Below are 21,152 nucleotides of genomic sequence, written 5' to 3'. Positions count from 1 at the left end.
ACAAAGATTGAAAATTACCTGAAAATCACATTTAGCTACAGCTCACAATACACTGATATATTTAATAATTCAATGGTTTCAATCAATATAATCACAGATATATGCATATTCCGAGAAAAATGTTATGACAAGAAAACTTCAAAGAAGCTGATTAAGAATACGATTTTCAATATCAATTGCTACTTTTCTAGATATTCCTATAACTCAAAAATGTCCCAATCTTCACTGGCAATATATGTTGCAGCTCATAGATTCTACAGCACCACAGTATAGCAATGGGGGGGGGGGGGGGGGGGCTATGGTATAACTGAACCTGTTTCACAAGGGATGGATATCATACAGTACAACAGTATTGCAATGGGGACTTTTGAAGATTCAGACCTGATCGCTGCTGTGCATTATCGCACAACGGGCAATTATCGATTGACTGTGCATGCGTATGCACCGCAATGTGCATGCACGTTACCAAACAGCGACAAGCTGGTGTGAAAATTTCGATTGCACAGCCATTCACAAGCTGATTGACAGGAAGAGGCCATTTGTGGGTGGTCACTGGCTGTTTTATGTGTCAGGGAAAATGCAGACGTGCCCAAGCATTTTCTGGGAGGGTGTGTGACGTCAGCTCCAGACCCATTCAGCCTGTATTTTTGCACTGTAGGAGTAAGTCCTGGGCTATGCACAGACTGCACACACTGGAAAAACCATTGGATGGTGAGTGAGTTGTGAACGGATTTACAGCTGTCCATTGACTGAGGGACATCTTCACATGGCGTACACATGCGATCGCACACTTGCACGAGCAAATTTACACTCCCCCTTGGGTGGCAACTATCTGATCACAGGACAAGAAAATTAGAATCACAGTGACCAGGTCTGAATTAGGCCCTTAGAGTCTCTAACAAGCAACTGTCCCTGTAGTAATTATCTGTTGAAATTAATATCTCAGTATTTTACCCTCTAAAGCAACTCAATGGGGTAAATGCAATTGCGGTCGAATTCCGGCTGGAATTCGACCATTTTTAAATTTGACACAATTCGACAGTCAGACACCCTGCCTCCGGGACCCGAATTCAACATATTCAATAAAAAACAGATTTGACAGTCCCGCTGTCGAAAAACGGACCAATTGACGATAGTGTGCATCCTGGATTCGACTTCATGGATGGCACAAAAATCAAGAAAACAAATGCGTGGGGTCCGCCCTCCTAAGCATAACCAGCCTTGGGCTCTTTGAGCCGGTCCTGGTTGTAAAAATACGGGGGGGAAATTGACAGGGGATCCCCCGTATTTTAACAACCAGCACTGGGCTCTGCGTCCGGTCCTGGTTCCAAATATACGGGGGACAAAAGACGTAGGGTGTCCCCCGTATTTTTAACACCAGCACTGGGCTCCACTAGCTGGAGAGATAATGCCACAGCCGGGGGACACTTTTATACCGGTCCCTGCGGCCATGGCATTAAATCCCCAACTAGTCACCCCTGGCCGGGGTACCCTGGAGGAGTGGGGACCACTTAAATCAAAGGGTCCCCACTCCAGCCACCCAAGGCCCAGGGGTGAAGCCCGAGGCTGTCCCCCATCCAAGGGCGGCGGATGGGAGGCTGATAGCCAAGTGAAAAAATAAAGAATATTGTTTTTTGTAGCAGAACTACAAGTCCCAGCAAGCCTCCCCCGCAAGCTGGTACTTGGAGAACCACAAGTACCAGCATGCGGGGGGAAACGGGCCCGCTGGTACCTGTTCGTTCTACTGCAAAAAAATACCCAAATAAAAACAGTACACTCACACCGTGATAGTAAAACTTTATTACATACATGCACACCGACACACACATACTTGCCTATGTTGACACTCCGACTCGGTCCCCTTCACCAGTAGAATCCCCGGTGTACCTGTAAATAAAATTATACTCACAAAAATCCAGTGTAGATCTGTCTTCTTCTTTTTAGTAATCCACGTACTAGGCAAAATAATAAAACGCAAAACCCGATCCACGCACTGAAAGGGGTCCCATGTTTATACATGGGACCCCTTTCCCCGAATGCCAGGACCCCCATGACTCCTGTCACAGAGGGTCCCTTCAGCCAATCAGGGAGCGCCACGTCGTGGCACTCTCCTGATTGGCTGTGCGCGTCTGGGAACTTTGCGGTCAGCGGTTGACCGCGAGTAACCTCAACCACTGACGCAAAGTTCCCACCATTGAATACAATGGAGCGGCATAGTGCTATGCGCCGCCTGACAGCTCAGACGCGCACAGCCAATCAGGAGAATGCCACAACGTGGCGCTCCCTGATTGGCTTAAGGGACCCTCTGTGAAGTCACGGGGGTCCCGGCACTCTGATCTCTCCATATTAATTTAGTCAGTAAAAAAAATATATATATTCTTTTAAAAAACATATTAAATAATACTTGTTGCTTCTAATAGACAAACTCAAGTAGATAATCCCTTCTAATATAAATAGATTTGCTATTAGCAATAAAAAAACACACAAAAAAACATGTTTTTAACATTTTTTATTAGATCCCGCCAGCAAAATGAGGCGGACTGAAATTGACGAAATTACTGTCGAAAAGCACTGTTGTCAAATCGATATTCTTCAATGGAATATACTTTTGTCGAAAAGCCACATTTTTACTATTGCAGACATGTCGAATTTGAAATGGATGTTTTTTTGTCGAAAAGTACTGTATTGTATTGTCGAATCATTTTCTTGTGTTGAAAATGCGCCGTTTTTCGACATTTGCGGCAATTCGACCGCAATTGCATATGGCCCAATGTGTCTACAAAGGTCTTCTCACAAGTTGGGCAGTACGGATTGAGTACTGGTTAGCATTACTGCCTCACAGCACTGTGGTCATGTGTTTGATTTCTACCATGGCTCTCACTGTGTAAAGTTTGTATATTCTCCCTGTACTTGCGTGGGGCTCCTCCGTTTTCTCAGGTTTTCTCCCACAATACAAAAATACACTGGTAGGTTAATTGGATCCCCACAAATATACCAAAGTGTGAATATGTGTACGTGTACATGTGGTAGGGAATATAGATTGTAAGACTGTTGTGAATGGCCAGATATTTTCTGAAAAGCGCTGCAGAATATGTGTGCACTATTTAAATAACTGGTAATAAATAAAATATAATAATGCCTGTGTACTGGTTAACAGGCAGGGGCTACTCTATGTGTTTCATAGGTAAGGGTCTGGTAGTACCCTTTTTCTCCATGTGGTCGTGAGTAGTGATGAGCGGGTTCAGTTCCTCGGATTCCGAACCCCCCCCGAACTTCACCCATTTTACACGGGTCCGAGGCAGACTCGGATTCTCCCGTATGGCTCGGTTAACCCGAGCGCGCCCGAACGTCATCATCCCGCTGTCGGATTCTCGCGAGATTCGGATTCTTTATAAGGACCCGCATCGCCGCCATTTTTCACTCGTGCATTAGAAATGATAGTGAGAGGACGTGGCTGGCGTCCTCTCACTTTGTTTCAGGGGGCTGCAAATATCTTTATTCTGGGGACCAGCAGTATTATAGGAGGAGTACAGTGCAGAGTTTTGATGACCAGTGACCACCAGTATTATACGTTCTCTGCCTGAAAAATGCTCCATATCTGTGCTCAGTGTGCTGCATATATCTGTGCTCACACTGCTTTATTGTGGGGACTGGGGACCAGCAGTATTATAAAGAGTTAAGATGGCAAAAGCACAGCAAAGAACTGTGCGTTCTTCTAAATCACAAATCCCCAAGGAGAGTCCAATTGTGTCGGTTGCGATGGCTGACCTTCCCAACACTGGACGGGAAGAGGTTGCGCCTTCCACCATTTGCACGCCCCCCTGCAAGTGCTGGAAGGAGCACCCGCAGTCCAGTTCCTGATAGTCAAAGTGAAGATGTCACTGTTGAAGTACACCAGGATGAGGATATGGGTGTTGCTGGCGCTGGGGAGGAAATTGACAAGGAGGATTCTGATGGTGAGGTGGTTTGTTTAAGTCAGGCACCCGGGGAGACACCTGTTGTCCGTGGGACGAATATGGCCATTGACATGCCTGGTCAAATTACAAAAAAAATCACCTCTTCGGTGTGGAATTATTTTAACACAAATGCGGACAACAGGTGTCAAGCCGTGTGTTGCCTTTGCCAAGCTGTAATAAGTAGGGGTAAGGACGTTAACCACCTCGGAACATCCTCCCTTATACGTCACCTGCAGTGGATTCATCATAAGTCAGTGACAAGTTCAAAAACTTTGGATGACAGCGGAAGCAGTCCACTGACCACTAAATCCCTTCCTCTTGTAACCAAGGTCCTGCAAACCACACCACCAACTCCCCCAGTGTCAATTTCCTCCTTACACAGGAAAGCCAATAGTCCTGCAGGCCATGTCACTGTCAAGTCTGACGAGTCCTCTCCTGCCTGGGATTCCTCCGATGCATCCTTGAGTGTAATGCCTACTGCTGCTGGCGCTGCTGTTGTTGCTGCTGGGAGTCGATCGTCATCCCAGAGGGGAAGTCGGAAGACCACTTGTACTACTTCCAGTAAGCAATTGACTGTCCAACAGTCCTTTGCGAGGAAGATGAAATATCACAGCAGTCATCCTGCTGCAAAGCGGATAACTCAGGCCTTGGCAGCCTGGGCGGTGAGAAACGTGTTTCCGTTATCCACCGTTAATTCACAGGCAACTACAGACTTGATTGAGGTACTGTGTCCCCGGTACCAAATACCATCTAGGTTCCATTTCTCTAGGCAGGCGATACCGAAAATGTACATAGACCTCAGAAAAAGAGTCACCAGTGTCCTACAAAATGCAGTTGTACCCAATGTCCACTTAACCACGGACATGTGGATAAGTGGAGCAGGGCAGACTCAGGACTATATGACTGTGACAGCCCACTGGGTAAATGTATTGCCTCCAGCAGCAAGAACAGCAGCGGCGGCACCAGTAGCAGCATCTCGCAAACGCCAACTCGTTCCTAGGCAGGCTACGCTTTGTATCACCGCTTTCCAGAAGAGGCACACAGCTGACAACCTCTTACGGAAACTGAGGAACATCATCGCAGAATGGCTTACCCCAAATGGACTCTCCAGGGGATTTGTGACATCGGACAACGCCAGCAATATTGTGCGTGCATTACATCTGGGCAAATTCCAGCACGTCCCATGTTTTGCACATACATTGAATTTGGTGGTGCAGAATTATTTAAAAAACGACAGGGGCGTGCAAGAAATGCTGTCGGTGGCCCGAAGAATTGCGGGCCACTTTCAGCATTCAGCCGAAGACTGGAGCACCAGCAAACAGTCCTGAACCTGCCCTGTCATCATCTGAAGCAAGAGGTGGTAACGAGGTGGAATTCAACCCTCTATATGCTTCAGAGGATGGAGGAGCAGCAAAAGGCCATTCAAGCCTATACATATGCCTACGATATAGGCAAAGGAGGGGGAATGCACCTGACTCAAGCGCAGTGGAGAATGATTTCAACGTTGTGCAAGGTTCTGCAACCCTTTGAACTTGCCACACGTGAAGTCAGTTCAGTCAGGTCATTCCCCCCATCAGGCTTTTGCAGAAGAAGCAGGAGACATAGTAGGAAGGAGCTAAAACAGAGCGATTCCGCTAGGCATGTGGGACTTGTGGATGGAGCCCTTAATTCGTTTAACCAGGATTCACGGGTGGTCAATCTGTTGAAATCAGAGCACTACATTTTAGCCACCGTGCTCGATCCTAGATTTAAAACCTATGTTGTATCTCTCTTTCCGGTAGACACAAGTCTGCAGAGGTTCAAAGACCTGCTGGTGAGAAAATTGTCAAGTCAAGCGGAACGTGACCCGTCAACAGCTGCTCCTTCACATTCTCCCGCAACTGGGGGTGCGAGGAAAAGGCTAAGAATACCGAGCCCACCCGCTGGCGGTGATGCAGGGCAGTCTGGAGCGAGTGCTGACATCTGGTCCGGACTGAAGGACCTGCCAACGATTACTGACATGTCGTCTACTGTCACTGCATATGATTCTGTCACCATTGAAAGAATGGTGGAGGATTATATGAGTGACCGCATCCAAGTAGGCACGTCAGACAGTCCGTACGTATACTGGCAGGAAAAAGAGGCAATTTGTAGGCCCTTGCACAAACTGGCTTTATTCTACCTAAGTTGCCCTCCCTCCAGTGTGTACTCCGAAAGAGTGTTTAGTGCAGCCGCTCACCTTGTCAGCAATCGGCATGCGAGGTTACTTCCAGAAAATGTGGAGAAGATGATGTTCATCAAAATTAATTATAATCAATTCCTCCGTGGAGACATTCACCAGCAGCAATTGCCTCCAGAAAGTACACAGTGACCTGAGATGGTGGATTCCAGTGGGGATGAATTAATAATCTGTGAGGAGGGGGATGTACACAGTGAAAGGGGTGAGGAATCGGACGATGAGGAGGAGGTGGACATCTTGCCTCTGTAGAGCCAGTTTGTGCAAGGAGAGATTGATTGCTTCTTTTTTGGTGGGGGCCCAAACCAACCAGTCATTTCATTCATAGTCGTGTGGCAGACCCTGTCGCTGAAATGATGGGTTTGTTAAAGTGTGCATGTCCTGTTTATACAACATAAGGGTGGGTGGGAGGGCCCAAGGACAATTCCATCTTGCACCTCTTTTTTCTTTCATTTTTCTTTGCATCATGTGCTGTTTGGGGACTATTTTTTTTAAGTGCCATCCTGCCTGACACTGCAGTGCTACTCCTAGATGGGCCAGGTGTTTGTGTCGGCCACTTGTGTCGCTTAGCTTAGCCATCCAGCGACCACAGTGCACCTTTTTTTTTCTTTGCATCATGTGCTGTTTGGGGACTATTTTTTAAATCGACCATCCTGTCTGACACTGCAGTGCCACTCCTAGATGGGCCAGGTGTTTGTGTCGGCCACTTGGGTCACTTAGCTTAGTCATCCAACGACCTCGGTGCAAATTTTAGAATTAAAAATAATATTGTGAGGTGTGAGGTGTTCAGAATAGCCTGTAAATGAGTGGAAATTATGGTTATTGAGGATAATAATACTATGGGATCAAAATGACCCCCAAATTATATGATTTAAGCTGTTTTTGAGGGTTTTCTGTAAAAAACACCCGAATCCAAAACACAACCGAATCCGAAAAAAAATTTCAGGGAGGTTTTGCCAAAACGCGTCCGAATCCAAAACACGGCCGCGGAACCGAATCCAAAACCAAAACACAAAACCCGAAAAATGTCCGGTGCACATCACTAGGACTCGTGAGTAGTATTTGTGTGACAATGGACAATAGGGTTTAGCACTCACCCTCCTGCAGTCTGCAACAACAATCAGTCTCTTTTACTCAGAACTTCACAGGTTTTTCCGCTCTCTCCCTGGATCTGTCTCAGTGGTTTCAGCTCTCTCAAAATGGCCATGGCATCCGCGCCTCTGCATAGGCCCAGTGGTATCTGTTTCCCGACTGCATCATCTCACACCCAATTTCCCCATTCTCCACACTCATGGAAGCACCCCGCTCTGCGTGGCGACCCGGTGCATGCCAAATCAGCTCTCCTACACCACTCCTCACAACACATCCAGCTCCTTCAATGGCTTCTCTCCAATAACAACAACACCACCACCCTCACAAGGCTCCGCTTGTTCTCAGCTCCACTGGCCAATCAGCTCCCATCACCTCACAAACAGGACAAGTGACTTGGCATTAGTCCGTCCCTTAACCCTGGCTGTGCCAGCCAAATGAATCGTCAAGTTACAGATACTGTAATTTTTTTTAAAGGGGTATAAACAACTTTCTCCAGGGTGCCACACGGGGGTGTCGGTTAGGGTAAGGCTATGGGGATGGCGGGGTAGAGTTAGTGGCAGGGTAAGGATTAGCCTTATGTTCCTTACGAAGAACTCACTGTCAGGATGCCGGTGTTTATATTCTGACTGCCAGCAACCTCAATGGTTTGGATTCCGTATCACACCCACACATACCAAATGTGATAGAACTAGAATGTAGTTATTTTCTTTTTTGTGTTAGTTTTATTGTTTTTATTATACTGTTGCAATGTTACAAAGCAGCAGATACAATGAGTGCAATTCTTGTGCCAAAGGCTAGACTTCATACTTATGGTACTTTTCTACCACACGTGTTGCCTCAGAAACTGCACATCCAGGATCAGGACACAATACACTCCAGATAGTGATTCAAATATTGTGGATAATGGAAACTGGGCTAGATGTATAAAGCAGTGGACAAGTGAAGAAGTTGCCCATAGCAACACAGTGGAACCAGCCATTAAGTGGGTTAATCAGTTATCATTATAATGCAGCTTATCAGATGCCTATCAACTAGTGACATCACTGAAGCATGCACACTGTGCTGTCCTCTTTCGAACAGCCTGTTCTATGACAAGCAGATGGCTTGTACAGAACTGGAGTATAGGTGAGGTGGATGGTGCAGTAGTCCAGGGGCTCCCAAACATTGAGGGCCGCCACACAGCAAAAACTTTCCCGGTCTGGCCCCAAGTCCCAGTAGCTCAGGAAGAATTTTGTATTTGAGATGGTATCTTTGTCTCCATCTCTACAGTGACACCCTGACCCCTTGCGGACATAATGCCACAATTTGCAGGTGTATAGGGAAGTGGGCAGGGCCTAATGCTGTAAAGTGCCCGCCTCCATCAGGGACCTGATGCTGCTGTAGCCTAATAGGTAGCTTTTCTCCTGATATATTCCTTCCTCCCTCTTGTATTATATCTCCTTCTCAACACCCCCTCTCTCTCCTTGACACTCTCTCTCCCTCCCTCTCTTGATCCCCTCTTTCCCTTTCACCCTCACTTCCTGATACTGTCTCTCTCCCTCTCTTGCTTGTTCCCCCCCTTTCGCTCTGTTTCCCTCTCTTTGCATCCTTGACACCCTCTCTCCCATTGCTCGCCTTACTCTCTATCTCTCTCCCTCCCAGACAACCACCTCTCTCCTGCTCACTCCCCCTTCCTCTCTCTCTCTCTCTTTCTCTCCCTGACACCCTTTTTCTCTCTGTCTCCTCCTTGTCTCTCCCTCAGTTCTCTCCCGGACACTCCCTTGTTCCCTTCCCTCTTTACCTTGCTCCCCTGTCTCTCTGTCTTTCATTCTCCCTGACACCCTCTCTCTCACCTGCTCACTTCCCCTCCCTTTTTCTTGCTCTGTATCCCCTCTCTGTCTTTCTGACTCTCTCCCTCTCTCTTTCTCCCCTCTTTGTCTCTCTCTCTCTTACACCCTTTTTCTCTCTCCCTGTCTCTTGTTCCCCCTCTTGCTGTCTCTCTCTCACTAATAACCTCTCTCCCTTGCTCCCCTTGCTCACTCTCTCTCTGCCTCTCTCTCTGACACTCTATCTACCTTGCTCTCCTCTCTCACTCTCTCCTCCTGCTCACTCTCCCTCCCTCTCTCACTGTCTCTCTTTCTCCCTGACATCCTCTCGTTCTCTCTTGCTCCTCTCCCTTCATCTTCTCCCCTCTCTCTCCCTGACTCTCTCTCTACCTTTCTCTCTTGCTCCCCCTTTCTGTGTCTCTGCCTTCCTCCCTGACAACATATCTCTCTCTTGTTCCTCTTTCTCTGTCTCTCTCCCTGACATCCTCCCACTCTATCTTGCTCCCCTCTCTCTGTTTTCTCTCTCCCTCTCTCTCTTCTACCTTTCTCTCTCTCTCGCTTTCCCTGACACCTTCTCTATCTCTTGCCCTCTCTCTCTCTCTCTCTCTCTCCCTCCCTGACACCCTCTCTCATTTCTTCTTTTTCCCTGACACCCTCTCTCTCTCTCTCACTCAGACCCCCTCTCTCCCTGACCCCCTCTCTCTCATTCCACTTCCTCCCTGTCTCCATCACACCTCCTCTTTCTCTTTCTTTCTCTCTGACACCCACTTTGTCTCTCACTCCACTCACTCTCTATCCTACTTGGCTTAGAGGCATAGTAGTGACAGCAGCGGGGGTGAAGAGTAATTTTTTTGGTGGGGAGCCCCCACTAGCCTTAATCTGACCATGGGCTTAAATGGTTCAGTTTGGATAATGTGCAAGTAGGAATTGTGTTTTTTTTTCAACTTACTAGCCAAGAAACAAAATTAAGCCTCACAAGTACCTTCTACTATGATTGATTCTTGCTCTGCTGATTGAGTAAATAAACAGCTCAATTAAATGGTAAGGTATCCCATTTATACTTTAAATACTGTATTAACACATGCACAAGCCTTGAAGTGGTAAAACACAACTGGAAAGTAGTATGTCTCACCTTAATTCTCTGCGTTGTTCACTTGCAGTAAAATACAGGATGTAATTCAGACCTATTCATTGAAATTTCTATTAAGATATTTCCTGTGCCGTAAATAGAACAGATTTTACAGAATTAATTTTAGATATTGTACTCCAAATGTTTCATAGCTCTTCCATCATAGAATTAATAGATGATGATATTACTTTGCGTTGTCACTGGAACACTTATTTAAAGTCAATAACAGAGATCAATGTGCAAGGAGTCTATTCCGTGGGGACCCATAGCGAGTTCTTTGTATGAAATGAGATGTGTTTCCTTAAAAGCACCCAGCACTTTTTGATATATATGCAAGAATCTATCAAAAGTGTCTAGTTATGATGGAGACCCCCAATTATCTAATCACAGAGAATTAGCACAGGGCCTAGGGGGACATTCCGACCAGATCGCTCGCTGCAGTTTGTCGCAGCACAGCAATCAGGTCGGAACTGCGCATGCACCGGTGCCGCAGTGCGCTGGCACATGGCAGCCATTGTTGCCTAGTGCACCCCTCTGAGACAGTGGCGGTCGCTGGGCGGGAGAGGTCTGGCCAACGCAGACGTCACACGCAGCCGCTGCGGGCCGGGGAGCGACAAGTAGCTCCCGGCCAGCACGCTAAAGATGCGCTGGCCGGGAGCTACTCTTGAAGTACAAAGGCATCGCTGCTGGCAAATGCCTTTGCACTTCTGTGGAGGGGGGGGGGGGCACTGACATGCGGGGCGGACTAGCCCTGTGCTGGGCGTCCCCCCGCATGTCAGTGTGAATGAACATAGCTGTGCTAAATTTAGCACAGCTACGATCAACTCGGAATGACCTCCTAATTCAGAGAACATAAACCTGATGTTTACAAAAATCTCAGATGTTTTTAGTTCTGTGCATGTGCAGATCTGGGGCCGCGATGTTGCGCGCAGTGCGCCAAATGCTGTAGCATGATTGATATGCTGCTACCATGGGGGTGTGGACAGGTATCACTCCAGAAAATGGGGCATGACTGTCCTGTTTTCCCAGAAAATAATCAGTTTACATTATCCAAAATAAGCTTTAGTTCTACTAAATGTACTTTCATAAAAAGTATCTAGAGTGACGTCATATACTTTTGGTTCATGGGTAGGTTACAAGAAAACAAAAAACAAAAATCAATGATTAAAAATAAAAAAAAATGAATCCATGTTTCAGAAATATAAAATACATATAAAAGTATCCACATTTTAACTAAAATAAAAATATATAGTTAAATACATACTGTAGGTCTAGAGAATGTTATATTACTAAGAATATTTAAAGGCCTCTGCATTCATTACGTTAAAGGTAATTTCTGCAGCGGGGTACACTGGTATTCCACAGGGAATAACATCGGGGTGTAGAGTAGGATCTTGATCCGAGGCACCAACAGGCTAAAAGCTTTGACTGTTCCCAAGATGCTCAGCGCCGCCTCCTCTTTAACCCCGCCTCCGTGCACAGGAGCTCAGTTTGTAAGTTGGTGCCTGCAGTGCAAGCAGCTAATAGGCAGGGCTGCTCCAGCAGACAAAATAGCAGGTACAAAACCACCCCACCAGAACAGAGCCTAGTCGTGAATCTATCCTCTTATGAACTTACACCCTTAGAAACTAAAGTACTTTCGCTTAGACTTTCATTTGTACCCACCAATACATTTAAACCATTCCAGTGGCAAGTGGAACAACATCGACTTTGTCGCCAATTAAAAATTAAAGAGTATTTCTGCAAAGCCAATACTTAACATCAGGATAGAGAGGAGATCCCGCAACCTTTGCGGAAATTGCAGCCTCAGTCTACCTTCGACCCGCAATCGACTAACCCTACTATTAGGACATTTATAAGGATGCTTGGTAATGAGGTCGAAACACAGTTGTTGAATCCACCCCCAATACGACATAATTTACAGCGTGATGAATATCAAGCATTACTTGGATTATCCAATAATGAAACCCTTGTATTTAGACCAGCTGATAAGGGAGGTGCTCTGGTCACACAAGATCTGGACAAATATATAGAGGAGATTAAGCGACAACTTGGATAGAGATCCTACTATTGAATTTAAGACAGAGCTTAAAGATGTGTTGAAATAGACACTGGACAAAAAATTATAACTACAAAATTAGGTGTTGCGTTGGTACCAGAGTACCCTAAGGTACCCTGTTCCAACCAACATCAGTGTATATAGATGCGCTGCTACAACCCTGTATTCAAGCGCACCCTAAATGTTTGTTGGACACAACAGCTCTACTTTGCAAGCTGAGTGATATGGGTGATATAGAGGAAGACGTATGGATATGCAGTGTACATATATGTAACCTCTATACGATAAGTCTCCATGAAGATGGCTTAGCTGCGGTGAGGCGATTCTTCCCTTATAATCCATTATATACTGGCCCAGACTTGAATTTCTTGTTAGAGTTGTTGAGACTTGTCATAACTAGGAATTTTTTTCATGTTTGATGGGCAGTACTACCTGCAATGTATAGGTTGTGCGATGGTGAGCAGTGTGGCCCCGTCGTACGCTAATATCTATATGTTCCAGGTGGAGAATTATATATTTTTTGGCAGAACAGAGATAGCTAACAATGTGCTTTTTTATTACTAGATTTATTGACGATCTATTGATATTCTGGTGGGGGTCTAGGGAGTCTTTTGTGTCAGTAATTGAACAGCACAATGAGCAAGAACATCCATGTGAAATTGACTTATACTATTAGCAAGACAGAGGTTCATTATTTAGATGTTATGATCAAGAAACAGGGTGGTAAAATTTTGACATCTCTTTTCTCGAAAATAACTGACAGAAATAATATATTGCATGGTAAGAGTTTTCACCCAGTACCCCTGAAACGGGGTCTTCCGTTTTCTCAATTACTCCACTTCAAACAGATTACATCTGATTCACATAGAGTGGAGGATCAAATGAATACTATGATTAGTAAATTTCTTATGAGAGGATATAATTTAGAACATCTGTTGGAAGCTAAGGAGAAGGTACTTAGACTCGATAGAGATACGTTATTAGGAAAAAATAAGCAAAAAACTGAGATTAATATGATTCCATGGGTACAAGAATTCAATCAGTATAGTAACAGTATCAGTAGAGTTTCTAAAAAATCTTTGGGGGTCATTCCGAGTTGATCGCCCGCTAGCTAGTTTTAGCAGCCGTGCAAACGTTATACCACCGCCCACTGGGGAGTGTATTTTAGCTTAGCAAAAGTGCAAACGCATGTGCAGCCGAGCTCTACAAAAACAGTTTGTGCAGTTTCAAAGTAGCTCTTAACCTACTCAGCGCTTGCGATCACTTCAGCCTATTCGTGTCCGTATTTGACGTCATACACCCGCCCAGCGAAAGCCCAGCCACGCCTGCATTTTTTCAGACAGGCCTGCATTTTTGCAAACACTCCCTGAAAATGGTCAGTTGACACCCAGTAAAGCCCCCTTCCTGTAAAACTTCTTGCGGCCGCCAGTGTGAAAGAAAACTTCGCTAGAACCTGAGCACAACCACAAAGAGCTTTGTACCCGTGCGTCGCGCGTGCACATTGCGGGGCATACGCATGCACAGAAATGCAATTTTTTCACCTGATCGCTGCGCTGTAAAAATCGGCAGCGAGCGATCAACTCGGAATGACCACCTTTGGCCTATGATTCAATCAGGTGGGGATTTAAAGCTAAGGGACACCAGACTTATGAGTTGTTACACTAGGAGTAGAAATTTAAGGGATATCCTGGTCAGGACAGATGTAAGGTCCAAACCTATGACTAGTGGTAATTTCCTAAAGAAGAAAATGGGATGTTTAAGATGTGCATGTGCCACCTGCCAATTCTTGATTGCTGGAGATACATCCAGTATCAGGAAAAAATTCATCCAGGATCAGAAAAAAAGTACAAGATCTGACATGCACTTACGTGCAATACTAAATTCACTGTTTACCAAATTATTTGCCCGTGTGGTAAATCATATATAGGCAAAATGGAGAGAACATTCAAGGAGCGTATGGTCACTCACCGTAGTTTTATAAAGGCTGCCATTAACAAGGGTGATAGCGAACAGACGGTCACTCGTCATTTTTGTAAGGCAGCACATCCATTAAGTACCTTGCAATATAGAATGATAGACCATATACACCCGATGGTGTGGGGTGGCAATAGATCATTAAAATTGCTTCAGCGTGAGTCTGAGTGGATATTCAGACTTGACACACTCAGTCCCAAGGGACTGAATGAACACTTGGGCCTGAACTGGTTCCTTTGATCCCTTTATATACTAGTTGATTAATATGATGATTATGGTCATTGCACTATACTTAGTAGTTAGGTGTAACTGATATTAGTCTTGTATCTTTATAGATTTTCTAGCTGTAAATATGTCTTGAATATAACATATCGTTTATAGCTATGATATGCAGTGTACATGATATGCTTATATATTATGTGAGTGGTTTTATATGTGTGTTGTATATGTATCATAAGCCATATATATTATTTTGTAACTGTTTTTAGAACACTGGGTGTTGATGGACAGACCAGCGTGCCCGTGTGAGACGTGTGTGGGAATGACATCACTGATGATGAGATGCTGGATGGGCTGGACAGTTCGGCTTCCGGTGATTGGCGTCCAGGTGAAGGGAGCACTTATTTAGGTGTAATGGGTAGAGATGCGCGGCTGGCACTTTTTGTGTTTTGGTTTTGGTTCTAGTTTCACTTTCGTGTTTTGATTTTTGCATGGTTTGCCAAAACCACCTTTTCGTGTTTTGGTTTTGGTTTTTGATCTGGATGATTTAAAAAAAAAACATAAAAACAGCTAAAATCACAGAATTTGGGGGTAATTTTGATCCTACAGTATTATTAACCTCAATAACATTCATTTCCAGTCAATTCTGAACACCTCACAATATATATTTTTAGGCCTAAACGTTGTACCAAGGTGGCTGTATGACTAAGCTAAGCGACACAAGTGTGCGGCACAAACACCTGGCCCATCTAGGAGTGGCACTGCAGTTGCAGACAAGATGGCACTATTCAAAAACTAGTCCCCAAACAGCACATGATGCAAAGAAGAAAAACAGGTGCAATGAGGTAGCTGGTTGGCCAAGCTAAGTGACACAAGTGTGCGGCGCAAACAACTGGCCCATCTAGGAGTGGTACTGCAGTTACAGACAGGATGGCACTTAAAAAAATGAATCCACAAACAGCACATGATGCAAAGAAGAAAAAGAGGTGCAAGATGGAATTGTCCTTGGGTCCTCCCACCCACCCTTATGTTTGTATAAACAGGACATGCACACTTTAACAAACCAATCATTTCAGCGACAGGGTCTGCCACACGACTGTGGCTGAAATTACTGGTTTGTTTGGACCCCCACCAAAAAAGAAGCAATCAATTTCTCCTTGCACAAACTGGCTCTACAGAGGCAAGATGTCAACCTCATCCTCAACCTCCAATTCCTCACCCCTTTCACTTTTTACATCCTCCTCCTCACAGAGTATTAAGTCGTCCCCACTGGAATCCACCATCACAGGTCCCTGTGTACTTTCTGGAGGCTAGTACTGGTAAAGGTCTTCCCGGAGGAATTTATAATTCATTTTGATGAACATCATCTTCTCCACATTTTCTGGAAGTAACCTCGTACGCCGATCGCTGACAAGGTTACCGGCAGCACTAAACTCTCTTTCAGAGTACAGACTGGAGGGGGGGCAACTTAGGTAAAATAAAGCCAGTTTGTTCAAGGGCCTCCAAATTGCCTCTTTTTCCTGCCAGTATACGTACGGACTGTCTGACGTGCCTACTTGGATGCGGTCACTCATATAATCCTCCACCATTCTTTCAATGGTGACAGAATCATATGCAGTGACAGTAGACGACATGTCAGTAATCGTTGGCAGGTCCTTCAGTCTGGACCAGATGTCAGCTTTCGCTCCTGACTGCCCTGCATCACCGCCAGTGGGTGGGCTAGAAAATCTTATCCTTTTCCTTGCAGCCCCAGTGGCAGGAGAAATTGAAGGATGAGCTGTTGACATATCACGTAACACTTGAGTTGACAACTTACTAACCAGCAAGTCTTTGCACCTCAGCAAACTTGTGTCTGCTGGAAAGAGAGATACAACATAGGCTTAAAACCTAGGATCGAGCAAGGTGGCCAAAATGTAGTGCTCTGATTTCAACAGATTGACCACCTTGAATTCTGGCAAAGTGAATGAAGGGTTCCATCCACAAGTCCCACATACTTTGCGGAATCGCTCCATCTTTGCTCCTTCAATTTATCCAGCTGCTTCTGCAAAAGCCTGATGAGGGGAATGACCTGACTCAGGCTGGCTGTGTCTGAACTCACTTCACGTGTAGAAAGTTCAAAGGGTTGGAGAACCTTGCACAAGACGGAAATCATTCTCCACTGCGCTAGAGTCAGGTGCATTACCCCTCCTTTGCCTATATCGTAGGTGGATGTATAGGCTTGAATGGCCTTTTGCTGCTCCTCCGTCCTCTGAAGCATATAGAGTGTTGAATTCCACCTCGTTGCCACCTCTTGCTTCAGTTGATAGCGGGGCAGGTTCAGGACTGTTTGCTGGCGCTCCAGTCTTTGGCACGCAGTGGCAGAGTGCCAAAAGTGGCCCACATTTTTTCGGGCCACCGACAGCATCTCCTGCACACCACTGTCATTTTACAAAAATTCTGCACCACCAAATTAATTGTATGTGCAAAACATGGGACTTGCTGGAATTTTCCCAGATGTAATGCACGCACAATATTGGTGGCGTTGTCCGATATCACAAATCCCCAGGAGAGTACAATTGGGGTAAGCCATTCTGTGATGATGTTCCTAAGTTTCCGTAAGAGATTGTCAGCTGTGTGCCTCTTAAGGAAAGCGGTGATATATAGCGTAACCTAGATATAATAGGAAAAATAGGAAAGTGTGTCAAGTGGCGCAATGCAGCTATAGTACATGATGGTTTAAATTAAATGTCACCACATTTACAAACATAGATTGATACAACAAATGTAAACCCTCCTAGTACACACAGCGCAAAAATAGAATTAGAATTACATTCCTGATTGGATATGTGGAATCAGATGCCTTAATCCAACCTTCCAGGTAAATGGAATCCAGCTCGTTTAGTCCCAATATGAAACAGAAAAAATAGCAAGAGGACAACCAATGTGTAGTACTTCACAACAATAATGAATCAAAAATGTCTTTGAAGAAACAGAAACAGCTATGTAGATCCAGCGTACCCCACTCACTCAGTGATAGGTGGATATATACATATCAAGGTTTCTTTGTGTGGTCAACTGCCGTATCCATACACCCTTGGAGTGTGCAATAGGGATAGATGGAGGGGAAGGTAATTCGTCAGAATATGAAGCGTACCCAAAACCTCACAGGTAAAAGAAGGATATGAAGTACATAAAGGTTTCTTTAAAGTGTGTAAATTGAAACAAACAAAATCAGCTGCGCAAAGTATCAGGGAAAGGACAGTACAATTTTAGGAGAACCGATGTATGTATATAAATTGATTTATTAATGAAAAAGCATAAAATAGCAGTAAAAGATGACATAAAATTGTTGGATATAAAAAGGCACACCTTGACTAAGTTTATCCGTTTAAACAGACACCAAATTGTGTCGGTTCTCTATATGGAAGTCCACAAAAGGAAATAAAGTCCAGCTGTTTGTTGGAAAGCAATAGATGGTAATAGCCGTAATGTTATTACTGGAAGTGAATGATCAGTGCAGTAGACATCCCATAATAATAAATTGGGGGAGTGATCCAGTGTTATTTATTGTTCAATTACCTCTCCTTAGGTGGGCTGGTCCAAAGCCGAGCGTCCTCGGCGATGTGTCCTGCAATGCCCACTGTGCGAATGCCGCAGGGGAGAGGGAGCCGTGGATTCACTGTAAAGTGTATGCCGTGTGCTGGTTTATCCGGCTGACGGGGAGCCGTATGTTGATACGGGCGGCTCGAGAATTCAGATCCGCGGCTATTCTGGGATCTCTGTGGAGATGAAGGACGGCTTGCGGGGAGAACAAACCCGCTAATGCTTTCAAATCGGATACCTCGGCAGGTGTGCAGACAGGAGGCGTGGCCTAACTAGTTTCGTCACGTGACCCGTGACTTTCTCAAAGGAATATTCCTTTGAGAAAGTCACGGGTCACGTGACGAAACTAGTTAGGCCACGCCTCCTGTCTGCACACCTGCCGAGGTATCCGATTTGAAAGCATTAGCGGGTTTGTTCTCCCCGCAAGCCGTCCTTCATCTCCACAGAGATCCCAGAATAGCCGCGGATCTGAATTCTCGAGCCGCCCGTATCAACATACGGCTCCCCGTCAGCCGGATAAACCAGCACACGGCATACACTTTACAGTGAATCCACGGCTCCCTCTCCCCTGCGGCATTCGCACAGTGGGCATTGCAGGACACATCGCCGAGGACGCTCGGCTTTGGACCAGCCCACCTAAGGAGAGGTAATTGAACAATAAATAACACTGGATCACTCCCCCAATTTATTATTATGGGATGTCTACTGCACTGATCATTCACTTCCAGTAATAACATTACGGCTATTACCATCTATTGCTTTCCAACAAACAGCTGGACTTTATTTCCTTTTGTGGACTTCCATATAGAGAACCGACACAATTTGGTGTCTGTTTAAACGGATAAACTTAGTCAAGGTGTGCCTTTTTATATCCAACAATTTTATGTCATCTTTTACTGCTATTTTATGCTTTTTCATTAATAAATCAATTTATATACATACATCGGTTCTCCTAAAATTGTACTGTCCTTTCCCTGATACTTTGCGCAGCTGATTTTGTTTGTTTCTATATTCTCCAACCAAACACCCACATAGTGTTTTTCAGCCGCGCATGTATCAGGGTAATTCGATTATTAGCCTCCTGCAATTGAGGCGCTGTAGAAGCAGTCTTCTGTTTTTTCTCTTAAAGTGTGTAAATTAACTGCACACAGCGTACCCCAACTCACTCTTGAAGATGTGAAGCAAATCCTATCAAGGTATCTTTACTTGGTTGTCTCAATAGGTATTCCTTTCTTCCAAATTGTCCCATATGTCCTCAATTGTATTACATAGGGAAATGGAACAGAAAGAAGGAGAACCAATGTGTAGTGTGTTTTGAATGGTATAGGGACCTAAATAAACTAGTCTCCTGTTTAGATAACCAGATATTGATACAGGTGGTAGTAATTATAGTGAACTTACACTATACCAGCAAAATGGGATGACATATTACACCTTTCGGTTGAATAACATACAGCAGTATATGAAATGCAAAAGGAATGGAGTGGCGTACCCCAGCACTCACAGCAACACCACCAGTGTCAAACACATCAAGGTATCTTTGTTTAAAAGGTGTAAGTGATTTTCATATATTGCGTACCACAACTCACACGTGCAAATCAGGCGTCGTTCCTATCAAAGTATCTTTATACAATTGGTCAGACGATCTCACTCCAAGACGTGATTTTTCATAAAAACAAAAAATTTATTGAGCTCCACAAGCTCCACAAAGGAGTGTGCAAAAATACAAATACATAGATTAAAAATAGAAAAAATGAAAAATCCAGTAAAAATTGTACAATAAAGGCAAAAAATAAAAAAAAACAAAGTCCACATGGATTCAATTAAAAATGGCTACTCACACTCCTTGTAGTATAATCAACGCGTTTCGGTCATGTAGACCTTTATCAAGATAACCTGGAGTGTCTAGGAGTGAAATATTTATAGTACAGGTAGCCAATAGAAATGCACAGGAAGTGACCTCATTCAATTACATCAATTGATTGGATTGATCTAAACTCATAACATATATCCACTGATCAACTTTATATACATTCCCCCTATTAAATAATGACATCCTCACTGTATTGCAAGCAGAAATGTGAAACTGTTATACATAAATCCAAAACTTAAAGACTTCATTAATCCGCGCTAGGCGGAAGTTCCGGTCCGTTAGGGATAGATGGGAAATGTAGTTCCTTTGAATTTGCAGTCCCATTCATTTCCTGTACGCCTCCCGGAACCGGAAGTGCGGCTTTGTCGGCAGCACTGAAGTTGCCCTGTAGTTTCATGGGAAATGTAGTTTCAGACGGGTTTCCAAAACGGAACAGTAGTCCACAGATGTTGTCTAAGGATTATGGGAAATGTAGTCAATGTGCGATATATACAAAAGACAAGTACAATATGCTAGGACGTATTCAGAGTCATTAATATATCCAGAATAAAACATACTGACGTTAATGCAGCAAAATAAAATAAAAATACAATATTGAATAACAGAGACATAGTGTTATAAGAATCACTTGAGTTCGAAATCACAATTGAGACCATAAGGGCTCAAAGTATTATAATTAAAAATACAATTCATTTCGGATCTGGACAAAGCGCATGCCGTATCTTGATTTCTTAGGGACCCTTTTACATGTTTAATGCCAAAAAAACCTGTAATATCTGGCACCTGACAATTATGTGTATTGTAATGGAAAAAAAGTTAAAGAAATTTAACAGGGATAAGCAAGAGCAAAATAGCCCTTTAGAAACTGAGGATAGAGAAAGTTCTAAGATAAAAAATGCCAACAAATCTAAGTTCAATAAAAAGAAACCTCAGGAGTATTCTCAAACAACTATGTTTAGACATCAGAGACCAACATATCTAAGGCATAGTCAGATAAATACTTCACGAAGATCCGTCACACCTTTTGCTCCAAAATATAGGAATAGAACCCCAGAAAGATACTATAATTCAAAGGATAATCATAGAGATAATAGACCTGAATGGAGAAACGTTCCAACTAGGGATTATAGATCCACTAGACAACAAAGGGGGAGGGATTTTCTGGAGACATCAAATCGTTTTTCCCCGCTACGTAATGCAGAAAGATCACCTCGTTTTTTGTACGAACGCCCACACCAAGTGAATCAC

This window comes from Pseudophryne corroboree, chromosome 11, assembly GCF_028390025.1.
Source record: "Pseudophryne corroboree isolate aPseCor3 chromosome 11, aPseCor3.hap2, whole genome shotgun sequence".
Lineage (NCBI taxonomy): Eukaryota > Metazoa > Chordata > Amphibia > Anura > Myobatrachidae > Pseudophryne > Pseudophryne corroboree.
This window is presented reverse-complemented; position numbering follows the sequence as displayed.